This window comes from Podarcis liolepis, assembly GCF_965112155.1.
Source record: "Podarcis liolepis genome assembly, chromosome: 3".
Taxonomy (NCBI): Eukaryota; Metazoa; Chordata; class Lepidosauria; order Squamata; family Lacertidae; genus Podarcis; species Podarcis liolepis.
In genome coordinates this window covers 22196845-22217717 of record NC_139557.1, presented here as the reverse complement: position 1 = coordinate 22217717, position 20873 = coordinate 22196845, and the positions used below count along the sequence as shown (strand labels likewise).

Here is a 20873-nt window from a genome sequence, read left to right as displayed (position 1 = left end):
CTTTTTCTGGAAAAATAGCACAGCATAGGTCTTTCCCAAACTATTGGTGTTGCACCAGATGGGAAGGTGCTAACCAAACAATAAACACCCAGTGATGCAGTCATGATATGAAAACACACGCCACACCAAAAAAACCCCTTCTTCAAATCTATTTCTTGTGCACTAACCTGCTTAATCTCACATTAAAAAATAAATAAACAACACGTTATTAATTCCATTGACATTTGCTGGAGATAAGGAATATGGTCTTCAGCACGCAGATCTACTATTTTAAATGGATGCACACACTCACCCAAATGCCAGTTGTTTTAGTTGCAGCAATCCAGGAAAGGTATCATGGGTTGCACAGAATAAGTAAAGGGATTCTTTGACTTGTGTCAGGGAAGGAGGAGAGGGGAAAAGGTGTGCTGTGCTTCTGTTTGTGTCAGCCACATTTAACTCTTCATATCATTATCTTCCCATTCCTATGATGAAAAGAGAAAGAATATAACTTTATTTTCAGTGTGGTTTTCTATCTCTTGCTCTTTGCAAACGGTGCAGGAAATATCAACGTGCAATTGGTGGTTTGCTGAGTTCTGTTTGCTGCAGCAACAAACAACCAGCCAAAGGTTATTATGTGAACGCACACGCCTTTTTCAATTTCACTGTCCCTCTCTCTCTCTCTCTCTCCCCACCCCCGGCAATTCTATTCTATTCTTAAAGCTACTCTTCTGGCAAAAGAAAGGGGAAAAAAGAAAAAGAAACGAAGGGAGAAATATGCTTCCCATGTCTATAGATAAACTCTTTAATCTGTCATGCCTGAAGGTAAAAAAAAAAAGGAGAAAAAAAATAAACTCAGACTGAACAGCTTACTCTAGAGTTAGTTTTGCTGATGCAGCTTTTCTGGTTGTCCATACTGAGCAGAAACTCGGGGAAATAGCAACACGACTTGTTTAATGTAGCATCGACAATCATCATTCTTACCGTCAGGTAAAACAAGTCCTTACTGCTAATTCTTGGCTCTTTTGGTTTATACTGCATCTAAAGTTAAGAGGTTTTTGTTTTTTCTGCTTCCTACCTCTATTCAGGGACGTGGGTAGCACTGTGGGTTAAACCACAGAGCCTAGGACTTGCTGATCAGAAGGTTGGCGGTTCAAATCCCCACGATGGGGTGAGCTCCCGTTGCTCAGTCCCTGCTCCTGCCAACCTAGCAGTTTGAAAGCACTTCAAAGTGCAAGTAGATAAATAGGTACCTCTCTGGCGGGAAGGTAAATGGTGTTTCCCTGCGCTGCTCTGGTTCGCCAGAAGCGGCTTAGTCATGCTGGCCACATGACCTGGAAGCTGCATGCCGGCCCAGTGAGACTCACTGTCCAGGGAGAGAGATGAGCAGCAGTAGCAATAGCTCTTCCCTTTTTTTTCTCTTGCACCTTCTCATTCGCTTAGGAGGGCAGGCAAAGAGGCAGCAATAAGAAGGAAAATGAACATCAGGCCTGCAGGGTTCAAGGATTGCCAATGGACACCCCCACCCCCCGCAGAGGAACGGCCCTTGGATGCCAACCAATAATACCAACCCTTGACTCAGCCCCTGGCCCTGCTTCAGAAGTTCAGCTGGTGATGCAGAGTTGTGAGTGGAAATTTTACAGGCCATTAACTAGGCACTTGATATTTTCAAATATGTACTCATTTTTGCACTGCTTTTAATAAGAAATTATGAGTAGAAGCCCATGACAAAGTGGAATATGTCAGTGTGCCAAAATAGAAAACAAAATGCAAGAAGAACAGGATGGAGAACGTGCCCGGCATTTACAGCTGGGTAGGGAAAGGTCTAAAGTTTGAGTATGTGACTGTAAAATAGGCTTGCCATTTCTTCTAGGGAGTCTTGGGTATGAGAACTTTTATCTGAGAGGGTATTCTGGCACATCAATAGAAAATGGCCATCAAAGTAAATGTTGCAACACTGTCTGCAAGATGCTCGTAATGGAAAATTCATGTCAGTCCTGGAGGTCTGAGGTAGCCCAAGCTCTGAGAGGGCATAGAGAGGACGAAAACACTGCAAACTCCATTTCTCACCTTCTCCCAAATATATTCTGGGCCGGAAAAGTTTTGAGATACTGCCGAGTTCAGGAAGCAGACCAAAATGGGAGAAATGGTTTATGCATTCTTGGATTATGTCCAGAGCTTGTGATTTGATGACCCAATCCCCGCTTGGGGAATAAAGACACATGGATATGGTATATAAGGTTAATGGGCAAGAAAAGGCCACAACTTTATTGATTACAGCATGTGAGAAGGTATTGGCTTAGGCATTGGACCACGGGAGATTTGACTCCACCCACTTAGAGAGGGGTGAGTCTGAAGAGGGGTTAACCACCAGTCGGGGGAGCCTGTTGATGCAAATACAACTATAAGCTCTCCCCTGATGTCACTGAGGGTTGTGCCCTGGTCCCCCGCCACACAGGCATTGGACAGGATCCATGACCACCAGATTCCTTTAACGGAATACCCAAAATTGAAGGGCTAGGCAATGGCCACACCTTGCCCTTCCATACACCAACAACACATTCCAATGCCTAACTGCCACCCGAGCCCTGCGTGACGCGGGAATCGTCTCCCGCTCACAACACCTCCCCTCCGGAAGGAGGAGAGGCCTTCTTGCACAAATGTTTTTCGCACACTTCCATTACTCCAATTTGCCCCTGGGGTCTCCAGAATGACCATTACTGAGTTCATCCTTACTTTTAGTCCAGACTCTTTTTAAACCACAGTAGGTCTGAAATAGGACAGCATGAAAGTCCTGCTCTTGTACCATTTCTGCAAGCTGCGCTGCTGGCAAAAAATCAAGTGCAACAGGGCACTCCAAAACTCCCATTTTCAAAACTTCAATTGACAGGGGCAGTAGTGGTGGCTTTGTGTTTTTGCTCTTCTCTTTAATTAAGTCCCACTCTGCACAGATTGTAGTCCTATCTTTCTGCTTGGGGAAATGGACAGAAGTTGAATATTACTCCAACGTTATAGAACCTGATTCAAAAGGAAAATTCAGATTACCTACCCCTGGCTGTCTTTCTTCATTGGGACATTTTTGGAGCCTCCGAGACATATTGCCCTGAAACAACAAGTATGGATTGTATCAAAATGCGGAAATGAAATAAAATGCCTCTTGATATCCTAACGTTATAAAACAAACATTCTTCTAGTTAGATTCCAAAACTGAGTTTGGTGAATTTTTGTTGTTGGGTAGGGGGGAGGCATTGTACCATTTGGTAGGAAGAAAGGCATATCGCACACTTATTCCATTTCTCTCAGTCGAAGCACCATAACAACAAGAAGTTCACTCAGAGAATGTGCTCTGTGTCACTCTGAAATGTTTACCTCGTCAATTTAATTGAAGATGCGTGATTTTCATAACCTCTGTGAATTAGAAATTCTTGATGAGATCAGTTGGAACATACAGATGCTAGCAGTTCCTGAAAATCGACTCGTTTGTATCCATGGGCTTCGGGGAGGGGAGAGGTTTTCTAGCAGTCCTATATGGAATGTTGATGTTTCAATTTAGGACTTGGCTCAGCAGTGGATCATAGAATATGTGGAATTGTTCAGAAAAGAAAAGGTCCTAATTTGTACATCCTTATTCTTGTGCCTTGGACTGGGGAAAAATTAAAAGTCAGTGTTGAGAACAGTCACAGTTACAGGAATAGGGTGAGACCTCAAAAACACACATTCTGGTGTCAAAGACCATGGAGGACAAGGGAAACCAGAAACGGGGTGCTGGAAATGCAATATCACAATCTTTTCTCAGTAGGAAAGAAAAGAACCCTCATTTATTTCAAGGGCATTACTTCCAAGTAAAACATACAAATAACAGCCAATTGTGTTTTATTCTGTAAAGGCATCACACTTGGGAATGACATAATCTGGACGTGGAGAAAGGGCATTTGGGCTACGTCTGTGTTTTGTGCTCTTCCTTCAAAAATGTCTGAATTACTCTAAGTGAAACTAAGAGAGTGTGCCCCCTGCTAGCCTTAGGTTAAGGTGAAGAACGCCTGACAGTTAAGTCCAGTCACGAACGACTCTGGGGTTGCAGCACTCATCTCGCTGTACTGGCCGAGGAAGCTGGCGTTTGTCCGCAGACAGTTTTTCCGGGTCATGTGGCCAGCATGACTAAGCCGCTTCTGCCAAAACCAGAGCAGCACACGGAAACGCCGTTTACCTTCCTACTGGAGCGGTACCTATTTATCTACTTGCACTTTGACGTGCTTTCGAACTGCTAGGCTGGGAGCTGGGACTGAAGAACGAGAGCTCACCCTGTCATGGGGATTCGAACTGCCAACCTTCTGATCGGCAAGCCCTAGGCTCTGTGGTTTTAGACACCTGCTAGCCTTAGACCACCTCTAAACCCTGTCCCTTCTGCCCATCTGATGGCAGCCCTGTGCACATGGATAGACTTCTGCTGTGGAATGGGTTTTCTGCTAGCAGGCTGTATTTCAGCCGTCACGGGCTTCAAGGTTCAGAGGCAGGCGTATCGTAACCTATGACCAATAGCACAGTAGATCCAGGGTTTGGCTTGCACAGTAAATGGAGAACTAAATATGACCACATAGGTGGTTAGATTTGCCAACATCTCTGTAACTTCCAGCAGGGCCATCTTACCCATAGGCGCTAGGGGTGTGAGGCACCCGGGTGCCAGGCTCTCAGGAGCACCAGGCCGAGAGTCCAGGGCCCCAGAGTTGAGTCTGGGGAAGAGCCTGCCCATTGGTCAGTGTGCCGCGGTGGGCTCTTCTGCTGCGGGCAGCTCTGCGCCACGAGTTCGGGGGCGACCGAGCCAGCGAGATGCCGAGGCAGCCGGCTAGCTCTACCCTCCTGCGCACCTGGGACTGGGGAACCGGGGGGGGGGGAGGGGCGCCAGGCGGATCTTTGCACCCTGGCACCGCATATGTTTAAGACAGCCCTGACTTCAAGACTTGATTTAGAGCTACTTTTTCCTGAGCATATGAATAAACTTGGTCCCACTTTGTATTTTCAGAAAGAACTAGTGCCATTGATCTTCCTGGCAAAAAACAAAAGTATTTCTTTTAAACTTAGATCTTAGTAAGCAAACAGTGAGAAAGCTGTACATGAAGCTTCCTTGACACTAGACAAACGTCCATGCACGCAGGAAAATATATACCAAAACTTTTGGGCTAAAGTGCCATGGTGAAATTTCTTCTTCCAAGAAGGTCTCTCTATGAAAATGCAGGGTGTGAAAACACAGTTGTTTGGGTTTTGACTCAGTAACTCCAACTTAGTATTCATGATGGTTTCTCTGACAAATGGGGTTATTATCAGCACATGCTGTAAACATAAATCAGATGGATATCAATAAAATTGCATTTTATTTTATTTTTTTGTTCTGGCCTTGTTTATGGATTCTCTCTCTCTTTCTAAGTAACCCATAAATACTTGGAATGCATTGAGGAAGCATGCCACTCAGGTTATTTGCTTTCTCTGGTAAAAGAGAACTAGCACCGATCATTTTTTCACAATGGTTGTCAACAAAAGTGTCCTATTGATTAGACCTTTGCTGCTTTACATCCCTGAATGCCTTGCATCACTTTGCCTCCAGAAAAAACATAACTCTGAAAGCACTTTATTCAATAAGTTGATGCATGTAGCTGGTAAAGTCAGTGGCATCTTGAAAAGTGATTTGTTGGAATTACGTTTTGAAAGTATACCTGAAGGAGCATCTCCACCTCTATTACTCAGCCCGGACACTGAGGTCCAGCTTTGAGGTGCTTCCTTCACTGGTGGTTCCTTCACTGAGAGAAGTGAGGTTACAGGGAACCAGGCAGAGGGCCTTCTCGGTAGTGGTACCTGCCCTGGGGAACGCCCTCCCATCAGATGTCAAAGAAATAAACAACTATCTGACTTTTAGAAGACATCTGAAGGCAGCCCTGTTTAGGGAATTTTTTAAATGTTCGATGTCTTATTGTGTTTTTAATATTCTGCTGGGAGCCACCCAGAGTGGCTGGCGAGGCCTGGCCAGATGGGCGGGGTATAAGTAATAAATAATAATAATAATAATTTCATTGTTGAGTGATGATCAAGGAGTGGGTGGAGAAGGAGGGTACCACCACCCTTATCAGAGGGCATTGCAATGTGGTAGTTGAAACACAGAGGCTGCCAAGTCACCAACAGGTCAGCCCCAGCGTATTATCTGAAGGCACTCAAGGCCTGCTGAAGCTAAGCAGTGGTAGTCAAATCCAAAGGTGAGCAGAAAAATGAATTTTGTATTCATTTCTACATACCATATGGGCCGGTGTTTCCCAAACTTGGGTCTCTTCTTGTTTTGGACTATAATGCCCATCATCCCTAGCTAGCAAGATAGGTGGTCAGGGATTATGGGAACTGCAGTTCAAAACAGCTGGAGACCAAGGTTTGGGGCAAAAACTGGCCTAGATGGTGTGTAGAAAATAACCTACTGTACAAATATAAAATTCAGTTTTTTGCCCACCTTAGGATTTGGATTTGGCTACCACTGGCATATGGGACGCTGGTGGTGCTGTGGTCTAAACCACAGAGCCTAGGGCTTGCCGATCAGAAGGTTGGTGTTTCAAATCCCTGTGACAGGGTGAGCTCCCATTACTCGGTCCCAGCTCCTGCCCACCTAGCAGTTCGAAAACACGTCAAGTGCAAGTAGATAAATAGGTCGTTTTCTTGCGCTGCTCTGGTTTGGCATGCTGGCCACATGACTCGGAAGCTGTCTGCGGACAAACACTGGCTCCCTCGGCCTATAGAGAGAGATGAGTGCTGCAACCACAGAGTCACCCGCGACTGGAACTAATGGTCAGGGGTACCTTTACCTTTACCTTTAACACTGGCATATGCCCCTCAGAAAGTTGCCAGGAGGCAGTGTGACCACCATTGGGCTAAAAAGTATTCTCCCCCACTCCTGAGCTGTGCAGTAGGGCAGGCTTTCTAAACCTTGGCCCTCCAGATGTTTTGAGACTACAATTCCCAGCATCCTTGACCACTGGTCCTGCTAGCTAGGGATCATGGGAGTTGTAGGCCAAAAACATCTGGAGGGCCGAGGTTGAGGAAGCCTGCAGTAGGGGACATGCATAAGAATGGATTCACTGCTGAATTTTGTCTTTCAAAGAAAACAATTTGCAGGAAGAATTTAGAGGCTCCTACTTGGGGGAAATGGCTAAAGATGGTTTAAGGAAGCAGAAGGCATTTTGCTAAGATGAGCAACTTTTATCGGGGGTGGGGGGTAGGGAATCCTCACATCCTGACAGTGACTGTGGAAATGATTCTGTTTGCCAGAGCTTTGCAGTCCCGGTGAGCTGCCGTGCGGCTGAAGAAATATGGGGCAGCCGAAATGCGAAACAAAATATGAACCCATTAAACATGCCGTTCAAGCTAAAATTTTCTTAAAGAGGACACCAAATAAATCAATAGCTTGTAGGTTCTTGTACCATGTAAGAATAAATGACATTTCAGCAAAAATTGCAGCCTTGCAACCAAGTCATTTCATGCTTCAGAACTTTTTGCTGTCTCAGAGACCAGAAAGGTCTGGACCTGAGCACTTGAATTTGAAATGTTTAGAAATACAAGTAAATGAGTAAGTGTAGATCGCAGCCTAGCTCAGCACTCCATTTCGCAAAACTGTTAATAGAGTGTTTTGCTCGTATGTCTGAGGCAGCATTATGTTATGAAGCTTGAAACGTACTGAAGCATGTTTCAGATGGGACTTGCGCTTGTGACGGGAAATCGGCTTGCTTTTCCTCTTAGCTTGTGTGCTCTCTCTCTCTCTCTCTCTGAAAAACAGCAGTTAACTTACAGGTTGTTGTGTGGCTTGGGGAAGTAACTACTAGGCTAAAGCACAGAGGGTTTTTTATTTTAGGAATGGTGCAGTGTGGGAGACTCTGGTTTAGTATTCCAGCCAGCCAACCAACCAACCAACCACACTCTTTTTCAGAATATTGCATTCTATTGCCCCTCCAACATATGTTTTCAGATTGTAATTAATGAACATGCTGCCCACTTCAGGAGAGGGTGTTTTTGTTTTTGTTTTATTTTGCAGTCCCCTTAGGATTTTTTCCCTTTAATATTTTTTGTTACCCCTGCAAACTTTGGAAACCTTCTCCTCCTGAAGCTACGCTGACCCCTCACTCTTGTTTCTCAGCAGCCTTGTTCTGACTACATGCCTGTTGGCGCTTACAGTCTGAGTTAGCTGTTGGAAGGAAAGAAGAACTATCAGTAAAGGCATGCAGAAAAGGGAAGGGATGTGTTAGTTGCAACATTCTCAGGATTAAAAAGCTGTGTTCCTACAGACACAACAGGAAATAAGTCCCACTGAACTCAGTGGGATTCACCTTTGAGTAGGCATGCATAGGACTCTGCTGAATTTGAAACTCTTTTAAAAAATCATATTCTTCCTGGCTGTTGTTGCTATTTCTCCTTGGTGTACCTTGCATATCCCTTTACAATACCGTTAATTTTGCTATTTTGTAATGACTTAGCAACCCGCAAAAGCACAAAGGCTTTAAGAAATTCAGATACAAGTTGAAAACCGTAACAGGTGCCCAGAGAGTTTTGGAAAGTATGTTGTATAGGATTGTTGACTGAGATAGGAAATGACATTAAAGTTTTTGCTATGTGAGATGTTAGTTGTATACAGGTTTAAAATATGGGGACCCATTATATTTTACCTTCTTCCTTTTTGTACATTGGGCAATACAGGCCTGAAACCCACTAGGATTGTGATAATTTACAGTCCTTTGAGCTCATAAATTCTCTGCAAACATATTACAGCCTTCCTTTTCGCATCAAAGTAGCTGATGTATGTTGGTCACCTTGGGCTGAAAGAAACAGGGAACATTCAGTTTTCTTTTGCGCTACGCAAGGGGCAGTTTAATAGCGTGGCAGGCGTTACAGCTTTAAAGTCTGCTTCTGGATTGGATGATGCTACTTAATACTAAGTTTTTTTGTTTGTTTTTTAAAGCAAATAAAGGAGGAAAGACTCGCAGCATTAGAAATCCCATACAGTTTACTCAGAGGTATGCCTTTATTTATTTAATGCATGTTAGAGTTAAAAATGCATGCACCTACCCTAGAACAAAAGTGGAAAACCTATGGACCTTCTGATGTTGTTGCACTCCAATGCAAATCATTCTCAGCCAAAATGTCCAATGGCCAGGGATGATGGGAATTGTAGTCCAGTACAGCTGGTCAAGAACTGAAGCGCTGGGCATGCTTTCGCACAGAGGCTCCAGGCAGGATCAGGAAGTAAAATATGTTCAAGGGTGGCCAGGGATGAATCACACAGAACAGAGGAAAGCAAAGAATTAGGGATATGTGATTATTTGGTCCAAGAAAACATGCATTCAAGAAGAAGAAGTGCTTCTCCCTAGAAAGATCCATTTTTAAGGTTCAGTTCTGTCAGAGATTCTATAATTTATTCTAGGTGGAGATGGTAAAGTCCACGTTTCTTATATTGGACCATCTTAAATCCTTGTTGTAAATTTAACGTACTGCTGGCCATTGCCAGATCTGGCTCCTAAATAACTTTACTGGGCCTAAGGTTGTTCACTAAGCATTAACCAAATGGTGGCAAAAATATTTTCATACAGCCTGACTTTTAAGGAAAGAGAGTGACTTTGTGTATTTATCATACAGAGGTTATTGCATTGGCGAAAGAGCAACATTCCTCTTGAGGGAATAGTTCAGGAAGCACATTATATTCCACACACAAACACACACACACACATTGATATCAGACGATCTGAGCCAATACATGGCCAATATGAAACACTTAGTTTTAGGTGATACTGTTTTAATTTACAATCTGACAATTGGAGTGGAAGAGATCACTCCAATCCTCAGATTAGAATCTCAGACCCTCCAAGTGTCCCTATTTTCCAGGCACAGTTCCTGATTTAGAGAAGCTGTCCCGGTTTCTGATTTAATCCCAGAATGTCCCTCTTTTCCTTAGGATGTCCCTATTTTTATTGGAGAAATGTTGGAGGGTAATTGAATTATCCAACACCCAAGCCATCTGAAGGCAGCCCTGTATAAGGAAGCTTTTTAATGTTTAATGTTTTATTATGTTTTTATATATGTTGGAAGCTGCCCAGAGTGGCTGGGGCAACCCAGTCAGACATGTGAGGTGTAAATGGTAAAATTATCATTATGGAAAGGGGTGTCTCTATTTTCATCAGAGAAATGTTGGAGGGTATGGTATCAGAGTAGGCCCAACAATACAGACACTGCCCATTCCTTTTATCTCCTCAATAGTCCAAAAATCAATTAATGCAGGTATTTGTTTATTTTTAATTACTCCTCCATGTCCTGATACAGTGGCCTTCCTGTGACTTACTCCCATTCAGTGTTTGGCCTAAAAGTCACATGATGATGCATACAGAAAGATTACTCTAGAGAATAGCAAAACTAGGATTTGCTTTAGATGAAAAAATAATCCACTCTGGTTCTTTCGCCACACTCCTTTCCCCCTCTTGGCTCGGTAAAATATTACTTCAGTAGGACTTTGTCAATCCAAGTCATATTAAAGACCCCCATGTGAATTTCTCAAATCTGATGAATTAGTAAGGAAGTGAGCAAACGTGTAGGGTGACATTTAGCTTAACAATGCAGATTCCGCTTCAATTATTTATAACCCTTTGCACTTGTCAATGCACAGCACATAGGTTTTGAAAAAATAATGAAGCTGAGCATTATTATTATTTCTCATTTCAGTGGCTCTCCTGTTAAACCTTTGCGACAAGTGAGGGAGAGAATGCCATTTTTAGTCACATTATAAAGTGGGAGGATTAGTTAAATGTAGATTAGCAAGTTGAGTTTGAGCAGCATATTTAAAATTGTTCCATTAACTTTTGGATCTGTGGTGTCAGCACCTTTCACACAAACCATTTGGTGCAGCATTTCTCCCCAACCCCACTTTTGACCCCCACACATTTGTCCTGGGTAGTTGAAAAGGGCCTTTGCAGAAAGTCAATGTGGAGGTGGGTTCATGTGAACCGTTTTTGTTTTGTCTCCAGTGACAGCTGACCAGCACATTGACTGAGTTAGGCGAAGGGACCCTGAACTAGTCTGATTCAGTCATCACCTAAAAGTGTGTGCCCTGAACATATCGAGGAGAAGGGGTGAATTAACAAGCCTTCCCTCCAATGTCCACACACTTGATGGCTTCATTTCAGACATTCTCACATCAAGAGGGGACGTCTGAAAGGGGATTCCAGGGGTGTTCAGGCTTAACATGTCTCTGTCTAGAACACCACCTGCAGGGTTCTAAAGAGTTCCAGGTGCCCGGTTTTTGCTTGAGCAATTAGGATTTATTTATTTTTTTTTTTAAAAAAAAAACTTTAACCAAGCTTTCAACTTTTTAAAATACAGTGGTACCTCGGGTTAAGTACTTAATTCGTTCTGGAGGTCTGTTCTTAACCTGAAGCACCACTTTAGCTAATGGGGCCTCCTGCTGCCACCGCGCCGCCGGAGCACGATTTCTGTTCTCATCCTGAAGCAAAGTTCTTAACCTGAAGCACTATTTCTGGGTTGGCGGAGTCTGTAACCTGAAGCGTATGTAACCCGAGGTACCACTGTACCGTATCTTTCTGTGTATAACACACACCCCTGTATAAGACAACCCCTATTTTGGGAGACTCAAATTTAAGAAAATGGGGGGAGATGGCCCAGAGTTGTTGAGCTTTCTTTGGGTGGGTGGGATGCTGAAAATCACTAACCAGATTGAAAACGCTTAAAATCGCTCACACCACCACGTTCAACAAGCGTGTGCCTGCTCACCAACAGCAGCCCACAATCGCAAGCCCATCTGCCGCAGCAACAGCCAATCCAAAGCAGCCCTTTCCGCAACAACCAATCATCCACCCAGTTAACGCTGCAGCAGGCAATCCAAAGCAGCCCTTGCAGCAGCCACCAATCAACCACCAAATCGCCACTGACAAACTCCTGCTTGGGGCTGCAACCCATCACCCCCCCCCCCCAATGCACTATCCATGTATAAGACGCGCCCCAATTTAAAACATTACAGTAAACATTTACAGTAAAAAAAAACCTTGTCTTATACATGGAAAAGTATGGTACCTTCAGAAGAAGAAGAAGAGAAGAAGAGTTTGGATTTGATATCCCGCCTTTCACTCCCTTTAAGGAGTCTCAAAGCAGCTAACATTCTCCTTTCCCTTCCTCCCCCACAACAAACACTCTGTGAGGTGAGTGGGGCTGAGAGACTTCACAGAAGTGTGACTGGCCCAAGGTCACCCAGCAGCTGCATGTGGAGGAGCGGAGACGCGAACCCGGTTCCCCAGATTACGAGATTACCGCTCTTAACCACTACACCACACTGGCTCTCAGCTGTTGTGCTTAACAACAGCAACACCAGCAGCCCAGAAGCTCTTTGGTACTCCATGTGCAACATTTTTGACAGCGTCAATCCTTGAAAAACCCATGCAAAAGGCATGGACCGAAATAAGCATGGATACGTATGAAAACAAAAGGCTATTTGGGACCAAAAAGTGCAGAAAAACAGAGTGGCAGAATGCTCTGTGACTTTGAGGAGACCCTGATTTGGCACAGGGAAGAGGGATTGACATAATGCTTTTACTTTTTTGAGGGGGGGACCAATGAATCTCCCTGATTCTCCTTGTTCTTTGGACTCCATGCAGTCCACTCCCCTATTGCCAGATAAGCAATTGGGGGCGGCGAGGACAAGGGAGGTTGAGTCAGGGTTCGTACATTAAGCTATTATGTTTAAAAATAGCCTGAGTACTGTACTGTAGCTTGTAAAAATAAAAAAAAAACAGTCAGTTGGTGATGATAATAGCTATCACTGTGCTAAAACCTGTACTCCGATTTCTCAAAAGAATTCTTCACCTCTAAAAGGGGTTTCTGCTTTTCCACCTCATTGTCAGAGCACTTTAGAATTAATTGAATGTTGGAGGGTGTGGGGTCGAGTTTACCTTACTTACTTACTTATTGCCTTCCACATACATGTCTCAAGAAGACGTTCAAAATACAATAAAAACAACTAGAAAGCAGTTAAAGGGAACTTGGAGAATAGCAGGAGACAAAATGGAAAACAATACAAAGCAGGAACCCACAGGAGAAAACTATTCATCCACATGGGGAAGCCATTTTATGGTTGCATGGTGGACGCGGGTGGTATGTGTGTGTGGTTTCTTTTCAATAAATATTTCTCCAGTACTCTGTAGCCTTCCTGGCTCCCCATGCTTCCTGGTCTGAAAAAGAAAACAAAAAAACATTGAATGTGTTCCCTCATGATGTCTTCCACTGAAGCATAGGATGCTGGCGACACTTGACTACTGAGATCGGTGTGCTTGTTGATTTTGCTTTGAAGGGAAGTCTCTCTGTAGTGGTTGGGAGTTACTCGTGCGTAATCCTGCTCCGTTTGAGCATCGGATTGCCTGGTTAAACCCTCCGGACTGCGCAGCCCATCTTAGCGTGGCTGCTCTTAGTCACTCGTAGAATCTGTCTGTGGGCATTTCTTAAAGCGTTGCCAACATAAGAGTTGTTTGACGCCCAATCGTTTCCGCCTTTCACTGTGCGGGAGTCTCCTGTGCAGGGTGGGCGTGGGCAGTGGGGTGCTTGGGCTCTCCTCGCTAACTTCCAATGAAGAGTCCTGGAGCCCCTGCACCTCCCTGTCCTGTTGCTCTCCCTGATGTTACACTCATTCTCTTCCCCTTCTGAGTCTCCCCCTAGTGCTTGGACCTTCCCCTGCAGAATCAGAGACCCTCTCCTTCTCCCGTGCCTCTGATGGCAGTTCCCTGACACTCTCCTTTTACCTTAAGCAGTAAAAAGACTTTTTACACACACGGAAATGACTAATAGTGAACAGATTTAAGACACACAGCAGACAGACTTCCAGATTTCATGTGCTTATAGGAAAGCCCACCTGAGGATGCCACAGGGTTTTCAAGAAAGGCAAGCACCCAGAAAGGCTGCAAATCACTCCCTGACTGCCTTGAAAAATAAGTGAAACACACAAAAAAACCCCTCTTCCCAGCACCACCAAGAAGTTCACTGAGCTGTTCTCGTTCCTTTAATCATTTTCAAATGCAACTTCTTTTTTCTCATTAATTGATGGAGAACGGTCGAGGGAGGGTGTGTGTGGGTAAAATCTTTGGCACGGTGTTACTAATTGCTATCCGCTAACAAACTACTGTCTACTCACCTGTAAAACAAATGTCAGGAGCAGTTGCTGGTCTCTTCAGCAACAGCAAAGCCCACAGCTGACACCAGCCATTGCTATCCTTAAAAAAAAAAGTCTGGTAAGCCAAGTAGCAGCTGGTAACTGAGTATAGTCATCATTTTGTTTTTAAAACCATTACAGCACCATTCTGGGGCATTGTGAAAAATGTAAATGGCAGCTGTTTATCCCCTCCATTAGGGAAGGTACCAGGGACCACTGACAGGGAATCTAGAGGGCACTTAGAGAACCTTCAAATTGGGACCTGGCTCTGGTCAGAAGAATGATATGTTAACAGAAGGCCTCAGAGCAAGGGTCACCAAGCAACCACCAATACCCCCTGTCAATATGGCACCTGCAAAAGCTCTCAGTAAATATCCCCTCAAAAATCCATGAAAGACTGTTTGGCCTTCATGCTCTGGTCTGGTTTGAATTGGCTCAGCCTCTCCTGCATTGAATATGCCCTCCCCAGACATGTCCACATTTAAATGAATGTCAGGTTTGGACACCCGCCCAACATTGGAGCCAATTCCTAGGGGCTGAGGTCTCTTTCTCCCCCCCCCCAAAAAAATAATATTTTGATGGGGCTGGGGGAAGGGAGGTCCTAAAGTTGATGGGCTTTGCCACTCAAGTGGTATGTATGTCTTGTGATCAATTATATAGGATGGGATGTCCCTGCACACACAGACACACACCCCAATATTTTATTCAAGTTGGCATCCTTGCCACTCACCATTCCATTCTGAACAGGTGAGAAGTGGAAAGAGCTCTTTTCTGTAGTTGATGTAGGTGCCTTTTCTCCACCATTCATGGGGGATATGCCGCTTCATAGGGGGTATGCTTTTTGTGGTTCTTTTTCTTTTTCACCTCTTTTAGATGAGCTGGCCATTTTGTGTTAAGCCATGGCTCCATGGCATCCATTTTATGTTACCACACACCCTCCACAACAGCCACTTTGTGACTTATACCCATAGCAACTCTCTCATAATTCCAAATGTGCCAAAAGAGTTGGTGGCCTTTGCCTCAGAGTATGCATGACACAACAAGTCCCACCAAGGAGAATACCACATTTTTTGCCCTATAGGACGCACTTTTTCCCCTCCAAAAATGAAGGGAAAATCTGGGTGTGTCCTATGGGGCGAATGCAGGCTTTCGCTGAAGCTTGCGCACCGACCCCTCTCACTCTCCAGGCTTCAGGAAGACATCCGCAGCCTAGGCAGCCCTGCGGGAGTTCCTGCACGGCTGTCTAGGCTGTGGATAGCAGCTGCTTCCCGGAGCGTTGGGCGCCCTGAAAGCAGAGATCCGCAGTGTGGGGAGCCCTGCAGGCGTTCCCCGCAGGGCTCCCCACGCTGCGGATAGCAGCCTGCCACCCGGCGGGTGGGTGGGGCGCCCTGAAGCAGAGCACCCCTCGCGCCGGGCAGACATCGACCAGCCCCACAAGCTCTGGGGACAGCAGGGAGGCGCAGCGCCGCCATCCTGCTGTTCCTCGACCTGGTTCGGTTTCCCCAACCTGCTTTGGGGGGGGGAAATTTCCTTTATTTCCCCCCCAAAAAACTAGGTGAGTCCTATGGGATGAAAAATACGGTATGTTGCTTTTCAATAATATATTTAAACAAGTTTTTCTGATGAAAACGAATGATACAATGTGACTCACAATCACAGGCACCCCACATCTTTTGCATTTCCTAAGGAAGGGGAAACCCTTTCTGTCATATTCGATTCGGTCCTGCCTGTACAAGCTTCTATAAGTTTCATTTCTCCATGACAGCTACGCTTGACAGACAGCAGCTTACTCTGGCAACTTTGTATCACATTTTCCTAACCATGTAAATTCTGTTGACAGCCTCATAAACCCAAATTGTCAGGCATGGTGTCCCAAAGCAATGCTTATTAAAATACACCAATGGAACAGAATAAATATGTTATTTATGTACAGCATACATATGGTGTAACCTGGAACATTTTTTTTTTTAAAAAAATCTAATAACTGTGAACAGAAACTTGTAGGGGACGTTTGACAGTGTCAAAAAGTTTTGCTTGAGTGGTAGAAGTTCAGATGCTTATTGCATACTCATTGGATAATTTTCATAATGTGCAGTGAAATTGTAAACTCGCTATGGAGGTAGCCCCATGGAACTTATTTCTTGAGTACAAACATGCTTAGGATTCCTGTCAGACTCTACCCTTTCTGTTTGGAATCAGGCATTCAGACAACTCTGATTTTGTAGCCACATATAACTATCAAATCCAGAAAATTTGTCTTTTTGCAATGAACAATATTGTTGCATGCCACCACAATCTCCTAGTAGTACAAGATTCCAGGGTTTGTGTTTTCTTTTGGAAATGAGGTACATTGGAGACTATGGTGTCTTTATGATATACGGTTTGCAATCTTAGCACTCCAAAAGGGCCTTGTTTCTCCCATGGCTGTGCCCTAGTATTCAAACAGAAATTAAGCATTACTCTCAAACATTTCTACTGGTTTTCTTGCTCTCCAATATCCTGCTTTGCTTCTAAGTCCCATCACTGCTATACCTCCTCTCCCAACTGTCTTTGCCTATTGAGGGAGGGCCTGCCACCTATCTGCCCTTTTGCACCAAGCCCCTTAATCTCCCATCACTTTACCAGCAAGCTAGCTTAGCTACTTTCTGGAACAAGAAAGCTTGATTGGCTTTTAACACTTGCTGGATCCAGGAATTAGAGAGGTTCGGCACACATACACCTGGCCCCAAACTTACAACAATATAAAGAAAAATAGACAAGCCCGATTCAGAGAGTATTAACTGTTCTTAAGCGGTCCTGAAATTAAAAGTCTCAAATGCAATTAATTTTTGCTACATTGGGAGGCATGTCTCTTATTTGAAAACTCTCACAATGAGCTATGGTCTTTCTGCCAACTTTTGTCCCAGCTTCTACCAACCTAGCAGTTTGAAAGTGCAAGCCGATAAATAGGTACCGCTGTGGCGGGAAGGTAAATGGTGTTTCCGTGCACTCTGGTTTCTGTCCTGGTGTCCCATTGAGCCAGAAGCGGTTTAGTCATGTTGGCCACATGACCTGGAAAGCTGACTGTGGACAAGTGCCGGCTCCTTTGGCCTGAAAGCAAGACGAGTGCCACAACCCCATAGTCACCTTTGACTGGACTCAACCATCCAGGGGTCCTTTATCTACCTTTACCCAGGACTCTGGGTGTGCTGGAATGTAGGCAGCCCAGGAAACATTTGACCTGACCCAAATCCAGCCTCCAATCTATTCTGGTTTGGGGTTGATGTATAATTAGGTTTTTTAAAAGTTAAACATGTAAATGAGAAGGGGGAGAAATAGATTGCAACTCCACTCCTCAATTGCACTGCACAGAGTAGGAGGCTTCAATCCTGCTGGGTGCGGCAGTGGTAGCCCTGCAGGGAATACAATTGCAAAGCAGACCCTCAGCCAGCAAGATTGAACCCTCCGCTCACCAGCTGGCAAGCAGACTGTGCCATCCCGCTGGGAGCTGCTTTGCAAGCACCTTCAATGTAGGGAACATGCTTCCATAACCGCAGCAGCCTGCAGCCAGCAGGATTGACCTCTTTAGTGCAATCCTGTTGGGTGCTGTGTCACAAGTACTTTCCCTGTATTACTGAACCCTCTGCTCAGCTTCTGGGGCACCTGCTCTTCCTGCTCCTCATTTGCAGTAGATGCTCAGATATTACAATCTAAATTTGCCACTTCTGGTGTTACAGTCTGTGCCGGAGACTTATTCTTATTTTTGTTCACTTAAACATCGCTGTAGTGCTTTTTGACTTTACCGTCCTCTGAGTGGCTCACGGCTATAAAATTCATTTCAAAAACCTGATGGATATACACTGCTATATACACTTTTATTGGCATATTAGTGCCTGTTTTCACATTGCATTATTCGCTAACCTCTGTAGAGAATTTAGTGACATCTGAAATTAGGTTTATGTTCTTTGGTTACTGGCTTGGATTACAAGATTATAGAAGATATAAACCTACCAAAATTATTTTTGACAGATATGGTTGCGATGGATAGACTCTACCCAAATTCCTGGTTGGCTCATGTATATAAATGGCTAAATAGCTGAGGGGTTTCAAAGGAGCTTTTCTAAGGCTATTCTAGAGCTAACTGATAAAAAGTAGGTTCTTTGAAATTTAATTTGAAGAAAAAATCATGCTGGGTTTTGCAGTGGCTGTATCAGATTTGTTGTTTATTTTATTTTTAATGCATATCACTTTTTCCAATCATATGCTGTAAGATTAACGCAAGAGAGTTGTAGCCATTTGTTGTATTATTGTTTTTCATTCTATTTCATTTCATTGTTTTTTATTCTATTGAAAATTGCAAAACAAAATGTCAAAATCTCTTGATAGTTTCATAGGCTATTGTCATATAGAGCTAGTTTTTACTTGATCTAAGGTTTTTTGTTTGTTTGTTTATAGAAAGATGGGGCTTAATTCCCTCCCACTGCAATACAGTATATAGCACAACTTAAATTAGTATGGGTGTACACTTTATGAAGCAAGGTTTTGCCAATCTGTTGAGACATTTGCTCCCTTAAAACATGACTCCAGTTGGGTGTTTCAGCCATAGACAATATTTTGTAGAGAGGGATGCAGTAGACAATAGGAAAGAAAGTCTGAAGACCAGACTAGACGATACATGAAATGGGTGGCTGCTTCTCACAAATCTGAGTTGTGTGTGTTTGCATTTTAATAGCTACATTTTATTATGTTTTTTATATGTGTTCGGAGCTACCCAGAGTGGCTGGGGCCACCCAGCCAGATGGGTGTGGTATAAATAATAATAATATCATCTGCTCTGGCCCTAAATTCTCCTCCTTTCCCCTTTGGAGCTAATCTGTCACGACTGGTTCTCAGTGCTATTTTTCTAGAAAAAGAGGTGCCGGAATGCACCACAAACACCTCCCTTGTTCCGGCAAGTTCCCCCTGAAAAAAAGCCCTGCTGGTACTTATATCCAATGAAGTCTTCCCAATTATGCAAGGACTACTGGTCACACAATGGAACTCCCTCTCCTCCCAATTTTTGTCTGAGGGCGTCCCCTAGCCCTTCAGAGTAGATTTGCGAGGCACAGGGAGGAAGGGATGTCTCATTACACAAGCGAGAGTCATTGCACAAACAGAACCACATCAGTGGATATAGCCTTGCTTTATATTATACAGTGGTACCTCGGGTTAAGAACTTAATTCATTCTGGAGGTCCGTTCTTAACCTGAAACTGTTCTTAACCTGAGGTACCATTTTAGCTAATGGGGCCTCCCGCTGCTGCCGCACCGCCGCTGCACGATTTCTGTTCTCATCCTGAAGCAAAGTTCTTAACCTGAGGTACTATCTCTGGGTTAGCGGAGTCTGAAGCGTCTGGAACCTGAAGTGTCCGGAACCTGAAGTGTCTGTAACCCGAGGTACCACTGTACTGTGAAATGCTTTGCTTATAATTAGCACACTACATAACCATTACTGGGTGGATTGTTTTTGATGACTTACAGCTAAAATATGCACAGGAAAATCTGTGGCAGAGATACATCTGTCTTCTTCTTGCTCGCCTCTCCTGTACTGTGCTGATGTTGTTTGACCATAGGAGCCAACTCCTACCTGAAGTTGATGGGTATTGCCATTCACATGGTGTGCATGTGCTGCATAGTTAGATAATACTTTATTCGGCTATAAGCCCACAAGGTAAAAACCCATCAATAAATAAAATAGCATTTTACATTCTAAAATATCAACTAAAACATTTCAATGCATACTCTCCTTGACCTTACATACAATCTCTAGATGTACCATATTGTGGCGTTGATTATAAAGATGGTGGATAGAGTTTACTAGATTTTAATAGTCATGCAGCATTCCATGAAGTCTTTTATATGAAAGAACTGAATTCAGGAATCTGGCAACCTGTAACGTTCTATAAGAATCAATGTCCTGGAGTAGATAGGCTAGATGTGATTCAGGTGGTTTTGCAAGAGTTTCCAAAATGATTGAACTCAGAATCCTTGATCGGGGAACAATATATAAAGGGCAATTAAACAAGATATGATGAAGGGATTCTATTGATTTGTTGTCACATGTGCTGCATCTTGTGATTGATTATGCAGGGTGGGTCTTGCCTGGGCCCCCCTAATATTTTCTTCAAGTTGGCACCCCTTTGTCTGACTCTGAAATTAGATGCAAAACTTTACGAAGTTATGGGGAACTGCATTTGTCCTGCAGTGCACAGTTTGGTGGCACTTATACTTTGACCTTGGCTAAAAATAGACCAGCCCACTGAATAAAGTTGATCTGTCCTATATTTGGAAGCTAGATAAGGCTCAGTGAACCAAGGACGTAATGTGGGGAGGGCCATGGGGGCCATAACCCCTGGCGCACGGTTTTGAGGGGGTGTGAGCCAAGTGCACCCATGCAGGTATCCCTACCCTGCTTGCTGCCAAGGGTTTCTGGGCCTCAGAGCCTTGCCAATGTGCCTCCTGCCCCCTCGCTGAATGGCCACCAGGCTAGTGTTGGGGGGATGTGCCTGCCAAGGGCCATGTCAGCTGGCTGGGCTCCCCCTCCCCCTGCATGGGCGGGTGGCGCAGTGCAACCCTGTGAACCCTCCTTGCCCTGTGCCTGCCCAGTGGTGGTGGTGACGGTTCAGCTGCTGTAATGGATTTTGTTCACCGTCTGTGCC

The 20873-nt window shown here is 44.3% G+C and overlaps 1 long non-coding RNA gene across 1 annotated transcript in view; it reads left to right on the top strand.

Moving 5' to 3' along the window:
- The window catches only part of LOC310703496, a 529088-nt gene that overhangs the window by 136672 nt on the left and 371543 nt on the right, over positions 1-20873 (top strand). The gene's annotated exons all lie outside the window — the stretch shown is intronic.